The 13,625-nt window shown below is 43.0% G+C and overlaps 1 pseudogene; it reads right to left on the minus strand.

Moving 5' to 3' along the window:
- Positions 1-9,963: 9,963 nt before the first annotated feature.
- Positions 9,964-11,600, minus strand: LOC146652984 (histone H1 pseudogene; annotated as a pseudogene).
- Positions 11,601-13,625: the final 2,025 nt, after the last annotated feature.

Raw genomic sequence — 13,625 nt, forward strand, 5'->3', positions numbered from 1 at the left:
TCACAAAGGTAATACCTTACTGAAGAATGCAAGTTTCAGCCTTTAGTCTTAATACCTGCAGTTCATGGCAATATAATGAATTTCATCCTGCCATCATTAATCTCTAGCTTTTATCATTTTTTCAAATTGTATTAAAGACAGCACCTTGCTGGAAAGAGATTTAAAGCAAAATGCTTAGGATATCCCTGGCTTGTGAGCCCAAGCAACAATTAATCCCCATGAAATGGAGCTCTGTGTCACTGACTGCAAAAAAGGCCTATCAGAAAGTCAAGAGGATCACATGGCCAGTGAGTAGAGTACCATCATCCCTGCCAGCTTGATGCACCAACTGATGAAGAGTTGATTGTGTCATATTCCAATGGATCGAAGAGATATCATCTGGTAGCACGCTATGCTATCATAAAACTATGTGTCATGTTAATGCAAATTACTAATCCCTCTACAAAAATAGCCTTAAAAATACATGCAGCAAAATGTTTCAAATTAACCGACATGTTGCTGGCACTACTGTTCACGGTACCCACAGTTAACAAGTATAACCACCAAGTACCTGCAGACAGTCAGGCAAGTCCTGAGAAGTCAGTTGATGCGGGGTGCCAGTTATCAGGTACCCTGCTGGGATAATAATCTGGCCAAAGGAGGAGATAGAAGCCACTGACATCAAGACCAGGAAACTCCTCACCACGCATGGAGTGTTTCACCCCAAGTCCAGCACCCTGAGACTAGACGCTAAGCGGAAGGAAGGAGGCTGGGGACTAGTGAGTGTCAGCACCACGATTCAGGATGGGAAAAGGAACATCCACGAGTACATCAGGCCCCAACTGACCATGTGCTCAGTGAATACCTCAGGCAGCAGGAACCCCCCCAAAAAAGAGGAGCAAAAGGAGGAACCATCATGGAAGGACAGGCCCCTGCACAGTATGCACCATCGTCAGATAGAGGAAGCGGCTGACATCAGAAATCCTACCAGTGGCTGGAAAACAATTGGCAATAGACAGCACAGAGGCAATAATCATGGCAGCACAGGAACAAGCTCTGAGCACAAGATCCATAGAGACTGGCGTTTACCACACCAGACAAGACCCCTGGTGCTGTGCAAAGATGCTCCTGAAACAATCCAGCACATAAGAGCAGGGTGTAATATGCTAGCAGGCAGGGCATACATGGAACGCCATAACCAAGTGGGCGGCATAGTATACAGCAGTGGTTCCCAAACTTTTTTTGTTGGGTCCCCCTTTGTTTTACAAGAAAAATATTCACCCCCCCTGCACGCACGCATACACACATCCTCCAACCACATACACCCATATTTTGCTCCATTGCGGTTTATTTCACACCTCAAATATTTAGTAAACAATTAAGGTTAGTAAGGTAGTAAGAAATTAAACTACTAACTCTTTTACGCTGCGTCCGCACGTACACGGGTGATTTTGAAAACGCAGCTGTAAACGGCGATTGGAATCACCGAAAACTGAGATTTTTTAAAACTCCTTTTTTGGGTTTATGTGTGGATGAGGAATACAGAGTTTGTCACGCAACATTAAAGGTATGTGCCTTTTTCCATGTCACACTGTGCTCCACGTTATTGTTTACATGAGATGAATTGCAGAATGGCAGATAGTCAGATTAACAGTATTTTGCCTCTATCTTATGGTTTTACACGCTTACATTTACACACACAGTTAATGTCCCTCTATTTAGAAAGGCAGAGGCGTCACGGTGTAATTATTTTACATGTAGTTGTTTTTTTCCTGTGTAATAATGTTCAACACTGCTATCAACAGAGATAGGCAGTAACGCATTACTTGTAACGCGTTACTGTAATCTGATTACTTTTTTCAAGTAACGAGTAAAGTAAGGGATTACTATTGCAAAAACGGTAATTAGATTACCGTTACTTTCCTGTAGGAACGCTGCGTTACTGCGTTACTAAAACCGTGATTTTTTTGCGAGAATGTCTCAAGACAGTGACGTAAGCGAGTGCGCCGTTAGTGACAACAGCTGTGTGCAGATCAACAATGGATCATATATCGAGTGCGGGAGAGAGTATGAGCGTGCAGCGTTTAAAGCGTGGAAGTACTGACCTTACTTTGAGTTTGATTCCATAAAAAGTGACAAAAACATTAGCGTCCATCGTGCGTGGGATGAAAACTTCTTTTTACAGCGAAAAAACCCCTAAACTTCCAAGCAAGCGCCGAGTGCGCTATGATGTAATGGGAAATTCACAGAGAAACTCGCGGATTCTTCCATTGACCGCGGCACACCTGCACCAGGGTAAACCTCCGCCTACCGCAGTCCTGCTTTACAGGTGAAAATAGAGCAACAGGACCGCTGAGTCTTTGACTTTATTTATTTTCTGCTGTGTTTTACTTGCATCTATTTGAAAGACTGAGTGTAAACACAAAAAATATTTTATTTTATGTGCTGGAATGTGTAGAAAATAGGTTTAAATGTTAAACTAATTTATTCAAGTCAGAGAATGTTGCTTATAGTTTAATTTTTACTTGATGCATAAAGTTAAAAGATTAAAACTGATAAAACAAGTTAAAAAAAGAGACTTTTCCATTTGATTACATTTTGTATGATGGATTATGCAGAAAAAGTAGAATTGGGCTGAAAGATCTATCGCTTTATCAACTATTCAGGTTGTAAATCGTGTTTTTAAAAAGTAACTAAGTAACTAAGTAATTAATTACTTTTGAAAATAAGTAATCAGTAAAGTAACGGGATTACTTTTGGGGGGGAAGTAATCAGTAATTAGTTACTGATTACTTTTTTCAAGTAACTTGACCAACACTGGCTATCAATACATTTTTCAAAAATGTCTCCCTGTGCAAAATGGGTTTAAAAACATAAACAGCTGTGGGATCCTGTTTGTCCGTGATTAGAATTCCGGGGGAACAAATCCTGGCAGGATCAGCCTGATATTATTCGTATCCCACTGTAACTTTACTGTATAAAGAGCTAACATCTCCAAAATGTCAGGAGTAGTTATTTATTACAACAAGTGTTTGTGAACTAAAAATCAAGAATGTGGGATACTGTTTGTCTGTGATTTGGAGAGCCCAGCGCGTGCTCTCAACACAGGGCAAACCAATTCTGCAGGGGAGACCTACCTCGGCACTTGTGCAGGTGAAGCCAAAGGGCAGATATGCTTCACCATATTTTCTAGTCTTTGGCTTAGAATGAAGTTGGTTTGGAAACATATTCAGCTATGCTTCATCTCCTGCTTTGCGTTTGTGTGGGCGTCCTGTTCTAGCAGTGTCCAAGCATTGTTTTGTTTTTTCCCTTTTCATGCCACGCCCCCCCCCCCCCCCCCCTGCAATGGCTCTTGTAGCGCAAAATTGAGTATTTTGGTCTAAATAACCCATTTTGAAATATGATGTCCACATACACTCAACAAAAATATAAACGCAACACCTTTGTTACTGCTCCCATTCCCCATGAGATGGACGTAGAGACCTAAAATTCATTCCAGATACACAATATAACCATCCCTCCCAAACAGTGGTCACAAATCAGTCCAAATGTGTGGTAGTGGGCACATCTGCCATATTGAGATAATCCATCCCACCTCACAGGTGTGCCACATCAGGATGCTGATCTGACATCATGAGTAGTGCACAGGTGTACCTCAGACTGCCCACAACAAAAGGCCACCCTGGAATGTGCAGTTTTGTCTCACAGCAAAATGCCACAGATGCCACAAGCAATGAGGGAGCGTGCAATTGGCATGCTGACAGCAGGAATGTCAACCAGATCTGTCGCCCGTGCATTGAATGTTCATTTCTCAACCATAAGCCGTCTCCACAGGCGTTTCAGAGAATATGGCAGCACATCCAACCGGCCTCACAACCGCAGACCTCGTGTAACCACACCAGCCCAGGACCTCCACATCCAGCAGGTTCACCTCCAAGATCGTCTGAGACCAGCCACCCAGACAGCTGCTGGAACGATTGGTTTGCACAACCAAACAATTTCTGCACAAACTGTCAGAAACCGTCTCAGGGACGCTCAACTGCATGCCCGTCGTCCTCATCGGGGTCTTGACCTGACTCCAGCTCGTCGCCGTAACAGACTTGTGTGGGCAAATGCTCACATTCGATGGCGTCTGGCACGTTGGAGAGGTGTACGCTTCACGGATGAATCATGGTTCACATTGTTCAGGGCAGATGGCAGCTGAGAATGTCCCAGTTCTTGCATGGCCAGCATACTCACCGGACATGTCACCCATTGAGCATGTTCGGGATGTGCTTGACCGGCGTATACGACAGCATGTACCAGTTCCCATGAATATCCAACAACCTCGCACAGCCATTGAAGTGGAGTGGACCAACATTCCACAATTGACAATCTGATAGACTCCATGCGACGATGTGTTGCACTGCATGAGGCAAATGGTGGTCACACCAGATACTGACCGGTTCTGGGTCCCCAGACCCCCAATAGCGCAAAAAAATGCACATTCCAGGGTGGCCTTTTGTTGTGGGCAGTCTGAGGTACACCTGTGCACTACTCATGATGTCAGATCAGCATCCTGATGTGGCACACCTGTGAGGTGGGATGGATTATCTCAATATAGCAGATGTGCCCACTACCACACATTTGGACTGATTTGTGACCACTGTTTGGGAGGGATGGTTATATTGTGTATCTGGAATGAATTTTAGGTCTCTACGTCCATCCCATGGGGAATGGGAGCAGTAACAAAGGTGTTGCGTTTATATTTTTGTTGAGTGTATGTGGACGCCAGGTCCTAGGAGGTTAAAGCTGCACTCAAAGAAACAACATAATTATTTACTTTGTACTGCTTAAGAACAGATATGCACCCTTTTAGTCCTCAAAAGCATACACATAGTCACCCTAGGGTGCAATAAATAGCTCCGGATGAGTTGCTGTATACCTCTGTTGATGTTTTTTTATTACTCTAATTCCAGATAATAGTTTAGTCTTCTTAAATTGTTTTTAGATGTTGTAAAATTTTTATCCACTGTGTAGACAATATTTTTTTCAGTTATGGTTTATTGTTTGTGGTTGCTTCTTGATTATTAGCGATCATATGTATCTTTCATTATAACCATAAACACAACAAAAAGTGCAAAACTCAGAAGGCTGTTGTTAGGTTTGTAGCATAAACCTATTCGCTGGAACGTTAAGACAATATAATTACACTGCTAAGCAAGACACAAATAGGCAAAGTTCTTCATGTTACTCGTGCACGGGAGAGAACCGGACAACCGCTTGACTCCAGTTGGTCTCGTCCGTTCTCCCATACACTGTCCTTTTATTGAGGTTACATGAATATGCATAGGTTCATTAACATACGACGTCTACATACAAACAAAGAGTACCTTGCCTGTGTGTGTGTGTGTGTGTGTGTGTGTGTGTGTGTGTGTGTGTGTGTGTGTGTGTGTGTGTGTGTGTGTGTGTGGGGACTGCTGATCAAAGGGTCAAACATCCTTGGTCAGGAAGAGGGTAGCCTCCCCCTCACCCTAGATGGTTCATCCTAGATAACACGGTGAGGAAGTCCTGCAGTTCATCTAAACAAAGAGCACTTAGACTAGAACAGACGCAACTACGTTAATCCTACCATAAAACAATAAGACACGGTATGACCTCTCATGCTCCCAAAGTGCTGTCTAATACACACAAAGTTTGCAGACTATCAAGGATCAAAACCTCTACCAATCTACAACTAATTACAAAACTCTAAGCATATATAAGTAAATATTTCTAAGCATAAATGACAATCAACAATACAAATCTAACATTTCCCCCCTTTTTGACCTTTATGCTTAAAAAGTTCCCAGGTATGAATACCTCATGTCTGACAGTTTCAATGCAAACCTTTTTATACTCAGCATATGTCAAATCACCCTAAATTACTGAAAGGTACACAGTTTAATAAATGTATTAGCAGTTACCCCATTCATTGAGCTCATCTCATGGCAAACTGCATCTTACGAGCAACCAAAGAAATTGTTAATTTAATAGTGAAACTAAAAAAGTAACATTTTCAAAAACATCTCAACTTGGTGATGCTTCCTCCGGGTGTGCACATCACATGTCTTTCTGCAGAGTGGTTTAAGCTCTGCAGGGCGTCATGAATGTCTCTTCCAGTTGTTTCCATCACTGTCCATAGGACCAGAGTCCAAATGTATGTAGAATAGACATTCAAACATACTAGTTGGTTTTGTGGTTCGTCAACATGGGTCTCAGCTATTTCCAAGCTGCAGACCTCTCGGCACTCTAGTTTTATGGCCTCTTACCAGCCCCCATCACCTGACTTCAGACCTTCGTCTTGTGAGGGGGATATTTATGACTCCTTAATTGTCCACGCTCTGCAGAGAAACACCTCTGTGGAAAGGGTGCAGGGTTCAGTTGTCTTACTGCTGTTATGATCCCAGCAGCCTTCAGAGTGTCATCGTATGCACAGTATAGTGGCACAGCATTAGGTGATGTTCATAGGAAACTGCTGTCATCACCACCATAGCTTCTGGTTCCTGTGCTTTCACAGAATCATGATGTCATCCTCGAACTCCTTCTGCGCTGTCGATGGAGCTTGGCACGCTCCCCTCATCCCACGAGTTTTCATGTTCCAACGCTGCTGAAGGTTTAAGGCAGAGCACGTCGTACACCTTAGTCGTCTTCCTCAGCGTCAATATTGAATCTTTCATTTTATTTAAAATCTTGCTGTGGGAAGTCTCCTCTTGATTTCCTGGAAGCTTAGTAGCACAGCTCTCTGTGTGATGTCTGCTGTGCTGAAGATGATCTCTGATCCTCCTGAAGCCTCTCTCCCATCTTGTGGACGATCCTCTCCTCTATTTTGCAGGCAGTTTCATGGTCCTTGCTGTGGCTCCAAGGTCTGATTTCATGATGGGCCCCAATCAGCTTGATCTTTGACCTCAACCACTGCCTGGTCCTGTCAGCTATGCGCTTCTCACTGGGCCTCTGAAGATTTCTCAGGAGATTACTGCTGCACCTGTATTTCCTTGCTAGGAAGACAAACTATTTGGAGAGTATGTCAACAATCATCAAACCACATTCTTTAGTTCAGTGAACTTCACTTATAGGCCATCAAAGCCTCATCTGAACATGGATGCACCACTTGCATAGGTTTAATATTTGTAAATAAAACGGCTAATCACACAAATCACTGCAACAATAATAGTAAACATTGTTTAATGTTAATCCTTGCACTCCACCTCTTGACGCATGGACATTCCCATGCGTCAACTCACCAAACCTGGATCCCTGTCTTAAAGAAAAAGATTAGCTAGATCATGTCCCAGGCAACATCAGGGCATCTCCTCTGGAGTAGCTCCGTAACCCTGCAATAAAAGATGTTAGCGTGTGTTGCATATTAAGTTTGCTTAACACCTGGCTCTCCCAGGAGCCTGCATACACACCATCACGGCCTGGAAAGCAAAATCTGGAAGTGAAATCAAACTTCATACCTGTAAACAATTGTATCATAAGAGTAATAAGCATTCAACATCAGCAAGACAAGTGTCATGTGCAGGTTTTCTCAAATCAGTAACTACAACTATTACCCTAATTCACCTCAGACATGGATTATCCCATGTACTCTGTTAACATTAATGTAATCAGTGACTTCTCTTAAGCAAAGTCACTCCACTCATATATTATTATTATGGGTTCAAAAGTGGCCAGCAAATGAGCCCATAATAAACTATTCCATAAATACCGTAATCTCTTATTTGTTTTACCCATGTCACTTGTCCGGTTCAGCTGAATCTTCCACAGCATTCTCAAAGAAACTAACATTAGCAATACACATTGACTGTAGTCAGACAGAGGTCAGACACAGGTCAACAGGTTCCAGAGGTGCCATAAAAACACCATAAAGTCAACCCTAGCTGTGGAAAGAAGTAACACCAGTTCTCAACACAGGAAATTTCACACAGGTTATTCACATTATCAAAGTAACCTTCACATTTTCCCATCAACACAATGCAACAGCATCACCACTCATAACCTGTAAACACAGTTTCCCTCACACATAAACCCAGAAATCCTGTAGTAGGAAAAAACATCAACCAGTTGTCCTGGTATAAATCGCATCATCAATTCACATGAAGAACTGGCATGCTGTAAGAAAAGAAAATGCAAATATTAGCGCTTGCGCAGGCGTATGCATACTTTGTCACAGATATCTCTGTGAGCAACTCAAGCCTATGAATAACACACCTGATAAATGCACAGACACAGAAAATGGCATTTAAAAGGTTAAATCATCATGCAACCTCGAGTGTTGCTGTCATCTTTCTGCTCCTGTAAAAGGAAACACATGGGTTCATCTGCACCTTTGTCAGGTGGGGGTTAGCTTCACACAATCATGTTCAGTCAGTCAGTCAGATATTTTAAAATTCTTACTCATTCACTCAGTGGTTCCTTCTTTTGCTAATTGTGGAAATTATCATCGCATTCGTTTCCACGCTCAGCAAAACGACGTTATTTCAAAAAGAAAAATAATTTAGACTGGATTTCCTCGTTGAATCCTTTTTGGGGGGGACTCTCATTTCCTAATTGTCCCAAATAAGTGGCTTTCTCCTGAACCCATTTTAAATGTGGAGAAACTCACTTGCAACAATTTTCTTGACGACGTGTAACGCTTTTAATTCCCGACTTGCAGATCTGCTCAAAGAAAAGAAATTCACAAGCAAAAATCAGTGCTTGTTCAAAAATGAAAAATAAAAAATAACAGAGATTATCAAACCAAACTCTCAGTGCACTGTGAAAGTATCAAAATAAAAAGGCCTTGTTAAGTCATGACACAAGCTCCCCATCTCAGGAGGGTAAATCATACCATTAGCATGGTTTATCATACCATCATACTAATCGGCAGGCTCAACTTCACAACAAAAGAAAAATCATCAGCTAGATTCACTCCAAATCAACCATCAGCTGCACAACACACAACATAATCCTAATGTCTTATTAGCTATGAGTTTAATTACCAGGTCTGTGCTCTTCACTCATTTAGGCCACAGATCTATTTTATTCAATTTTCCTTTTCCCTTCATCATAAAACATGTGACATGCTGTCATGCACTTCACAAAACAGTCTGTTCTGACGTATTCAGAGTTGTGTATCTAAATACAGGATTCACTCGCACATCAAAGCAGGAAACTCAGTGTTTTAGAGTCTCTACTCAACACACAACAACTCCAACACATCTCATTCACTCATACTAGAATTCAGTCACCTTTCATTAATCTAAAACCAATCAACTAATTTGCATATCAGCTATTAACCCACTAAGTTGACAGGACGACAGAAAAGCATGTTCAAAATAGTATCACAAAAGACAATTTCCCTCATACAGTAAATTACATGTGCTGCCTCAATCAAGCAGGAAGCTTCTCCCAATTTACCATTTTAACAACTAAATTTATTGTCTGATCACTGGTTGGTCAAACCAGGATCTTTTTTCTCACAAAAGTTAAATTGTTGTCCTGCAACTTGGAGAGTCAATTTTTTTTCTTTAGGATAAATTCAGCATTTGATAACAAGTGTCTGCTAAATTGACACTATTGTAACACTGATGAAAGATAACAAGCTAATTTTCATTACATGTGTTTGTGTTATTAGGCAGGTCTAATGCATGTCTGTGGAGCTGCATCTCCAGCAGAGCATGTTCTTAAAGCTGCCTTTCCTACACACTTCTCTGCTATTATTTAATCATTTCTTAACTAATGTGCTATGAGTCTTCATGAGTCATTTTGTGTTTGGAATTGTTAGTAGGGTTAATGCATGTTCTGCTTGTGTGTGTGTGATTTTGTATATGTTTCTATTTTCGCAATGTTTCAGACTCCGTCTCAATTTTCCAACTTAAGCAGTCAGTTTTCTTTTCCCCAGGTTTGCTAACCCAAATTTTGATTTCCCACATTAAATAATTCCTATGTGTTCTCACCTAGTCTTCTCACTCTGTTGTCCTCTCCCACTTCAACAGTCCAACAGCCGGCAGTTCTCCTTCAGCTTTGTCCTGTGTCCCACTGTCTCTTCTTGCCATTTTACTCCACAGGTGGCAAATGTCAAACTCCAACTGTTCAGTTCTCCTCAAACGTTTTCTTCACATGCACAGTGAAGTCACAGCCACTCTCACTATTGTCCTCTGATGCGGTTGACTTCGTGCTAGTGGCTGAAGTGCTGCTGCTGCTGCCTTCCTGGGCGACTTCTTAGCAGCTGCTGCCGGTTTCTTGGCTTTGGCCGCGGCGGGCGTCTTAGCTTTGGTCTCAGTAACCCTGTTCATCTTGAAGGATCCGGAGGCCCCGGTGCCCTTGGTCTGCACCAGAGTGCCCTTCGCCACCAGACTCTTGATGGCGGTCTTGACACGGGCCTTGTTCTTGTCCACATCGTAGCCTCCGGCAGCCAGAGCCTTCTTGAGAGCGGCCACGGCTTTCACAATCAGCTCGCCCACGCTGAGGCCGACCTTCTTGGGCTTGGAAGTCATCGTCTTCTTCTTCTTGGCCTGAACCTCGGCGCAGGGCGTGTTTATGATGGAGCCTTTCCCACCACAGCGCTGGCACGTTGAACGCATCATGAAGGGTCCATTTCTTTCATGTCGCTAGCCAGCATGCTAGCTGCATGTGGCTTGCCCGAGTCACTCAGTCCTTTTTGAGCATTTCAACATGCTGCCACCGCCATCTTGCTCGCCCCTCCGTGGAATTCATCCAATCAGACAGGAAGATGGGTTTGCTTTCTTCTGCTGCTGTTTGTCCACATTGCTGCTGCTTTGCTGGGACTTTTTGTGCTCAGGACTTGCTGCTGTCTCTTTATCATGGAGCTGCATTCCTTATCTTCAGGGAGGAGTGAGCTCGCTTGTGAGGTTGAGAAACACATGGCACTGTAAATAAGTCAGCCAGAAACTTGGCCTGCATGTTTCCAATGATGTTAAACTATAACTTTCTTCCGACCGCTGCATGTGGAAAATTGATTCAGGTCTGCTTTTCACCTGAAAGTGACAACTAAGACATTTCATTATTATCATCACTGCTTAATCAACACATATCTCTCTCTCTCTCTCGCTCTGTGTTTTTGTGAACAGTCCTTTCTTAAAAGCAGAAAATGAAATTATAGTTGTTTTTTTTTGGTTGATCAACACAAAACCTTTTTCCTATGATTATTTTTTTTCTACAATATAAATTCTCCCTCTTATTCACTCTTTTTTTTTTTTTTTTATTTACAATAGCTGGTGACCTGCAAAATCACCGCTGTCACTCACGATCAAAGGCAATTACTCTTGCACAGTGCACAGAAACACTGTGATGTCAGACACATTCACACTCACTTCGTCATCTGCAAAAATAAATCACATGGCTGATGATATGTGCCATGGTGATCCGTAAATATGATCACCAGTTTATTTAACTATTTTTCAACCCAACAAACAAATAATCAAAAACATGATGCTGATGTTATGAACACTCTACACACAAGTCAAGATGCAGGAAAACTGCTCATGGAAACGTTGCACACTCCAGTTATCACAGTTATCATAGCGCTGTTTCCCTCTCTTAGAGTAGTTCTCAGACAGCTCTCGATCTGATAATGTGTAGCTTGCTCATCAGCTCAGAAGAAAAAAAAAAACTGCAACACAACATCACACAGTAGTTGCTCTGCCCACAGCGGCAAAGTCTTACACTTTCATATTCAACTCAGCTTCTCCATCATGTACTTTTAGATGTTTCATACAGGGTTCAGCATATTAGTTGTTTTCACAGGTGTGCTCTACATCCCAACAATGGTTCATAATAAGACGAAAGTCTTCCACACAGGTCAAGTGCCTCTATGCACTTCATTAGTTGAAATATTTACCTATATCACTTCACCTCACATGTCATCGTACTGAATTTAAGCAACCACAAGCGTAATGTAGATGACTTTTAACAACTATCCACCTCAATTACGTCTATGGTCTGGCACACAGGCTGAAGAGTTAACGTTTTGTGTCAGCAAGGGGTGGGGGGACAGCCACCCACCAGAGCATAGCTGCTGATGTGGGCTGGCCTTCTCCACACGCTCTTCAAGGCTGGTGTGTTTTCTGAAAACTTCTAACATTTTAATCTCTTCCATTTTTAAGCCTGCGATTAACCGCACGGCTCAGGTCCGCGTGAAACCCGCGTGACCGCGCTCGCGTGAACCCGCGCAGCTGTGGAGCCGTCGCTCCCTCTCTTTTTTACATAAATACTTTGTGCTGCCAGGAGCAAAGTCCAGCACAAACGTCTGTCTCCCTCCGACTCACTCTTGGTTGCTTAGAAACCCATGATAACAACAACAGTCGGTGTCACAGACCACATGTTCTGCTCCGCACACACTCACACAACAACAACGACGACGACGACAACAAAAACAACACAAAATAGGCCTATCGTCCAGCACAATCTGGACCCCGCGGAACTTCTCAACGCCCCACAAAGCGGCGGAGAACTCACCTCTAGCCACACAAAGTAGCGAGGAACCTCTTGCTCCACAAAGTAGCAAGGAACCCGGGTATCGCTACACAAAGTAGCGAACTTCTCAACGCCTCACACAGTGGCGGAGACTGCACAACGACACGGTTATAGAGTCGGCCTCTTCTCAATGCCTCACACAGTGGCGGAGACTGCACAACGACACGGTTATAGAGTCGGCCTCTTCTCAACGCCTCACACAGTGGCGGAGACTGCACAACGACACGGTTATAGAGTCGGCCTCTTCTCAACGCCTCACACAGTGGCGGAGACTGCACAACGACACGGTTATAGAGTCGGCCTCTTTAAACTTACTTGGCGTTGCTTAGAGTGTAATATCAGCCCGAATCCCGCCGACCGTCATTCATCGAGGAGAAAGGACAGACCGCGAATCCACAGGAACTTCCTGGCTGACGTCAGTCTGTCAGCGTGCCTCTCCTCCCCTCGGTGAATGCGATTCCAGGGCTCCGGCATCGAAGGACCAATTAATGTTAGGTTTGTAGCATAAACCTATTCGCTGGAACGTTAAGACAATATAATTACACTGCTAAGCAAGACACAAATAGGCAAAGTTCTTCATGTTACTCGTGCACGGGAGAGAACCGGACAACCGCTTGACTCCAGTTGGTCTCGTCCGTTCTCCCATACACTGTCCTTTTATTGAGGTTACATGAATATGCATAGGTTCATTAACATACGACGTCTACATACAAACAAAGAGTACCTTGCCTGTGTGTGTGTGTGTGTGTGTGTGTGTGTGTGGGGACTGCTGATCAAAGGGTCAAACATCCTTGGTCAGGAAGAGGGTAGCCTCCCCCTCACCCTAGATGGTTCATCCTAGATAACACGGTGAGGAAGTCCTGCAGTTCATCTAAACAAAGAGCACTTAGACTAGAACAGACGCAACTACGTTAATCCTACCATAAAACAATAAGACACGGTATGACCTCTCATGCTCCCAAAGTGCTGTCTAATACACACAAAGTTTGCAGACTATCAAGGATCAAAACCTCTACCAATCTACAACTAATTACAAAACTCTAAGCATATATAAGTAAATATTTCTAAGCATAAATGACAATCAACAATACAAATCTAACAGCTGTCACACAAGAATCTCAAAATAAATGCCAAAACCTAGGCACAAA

This window comes from Rhamphochromis longiceps, linkage group LG15, assembly GCF_057381845.1.
Source record: "Rhamphochromis longiceps isolate RC_006_pf linkage group LG15, R_longiceps_female_GT1.1, whole genome shotgun sequence".
Lineage (NCBI taxonomy): Eukaryota > Metazoa > Chordata > Actinopteri > Cichliformes > Cichlidae > Rhamphochromis > Rhamphochromis longiceps.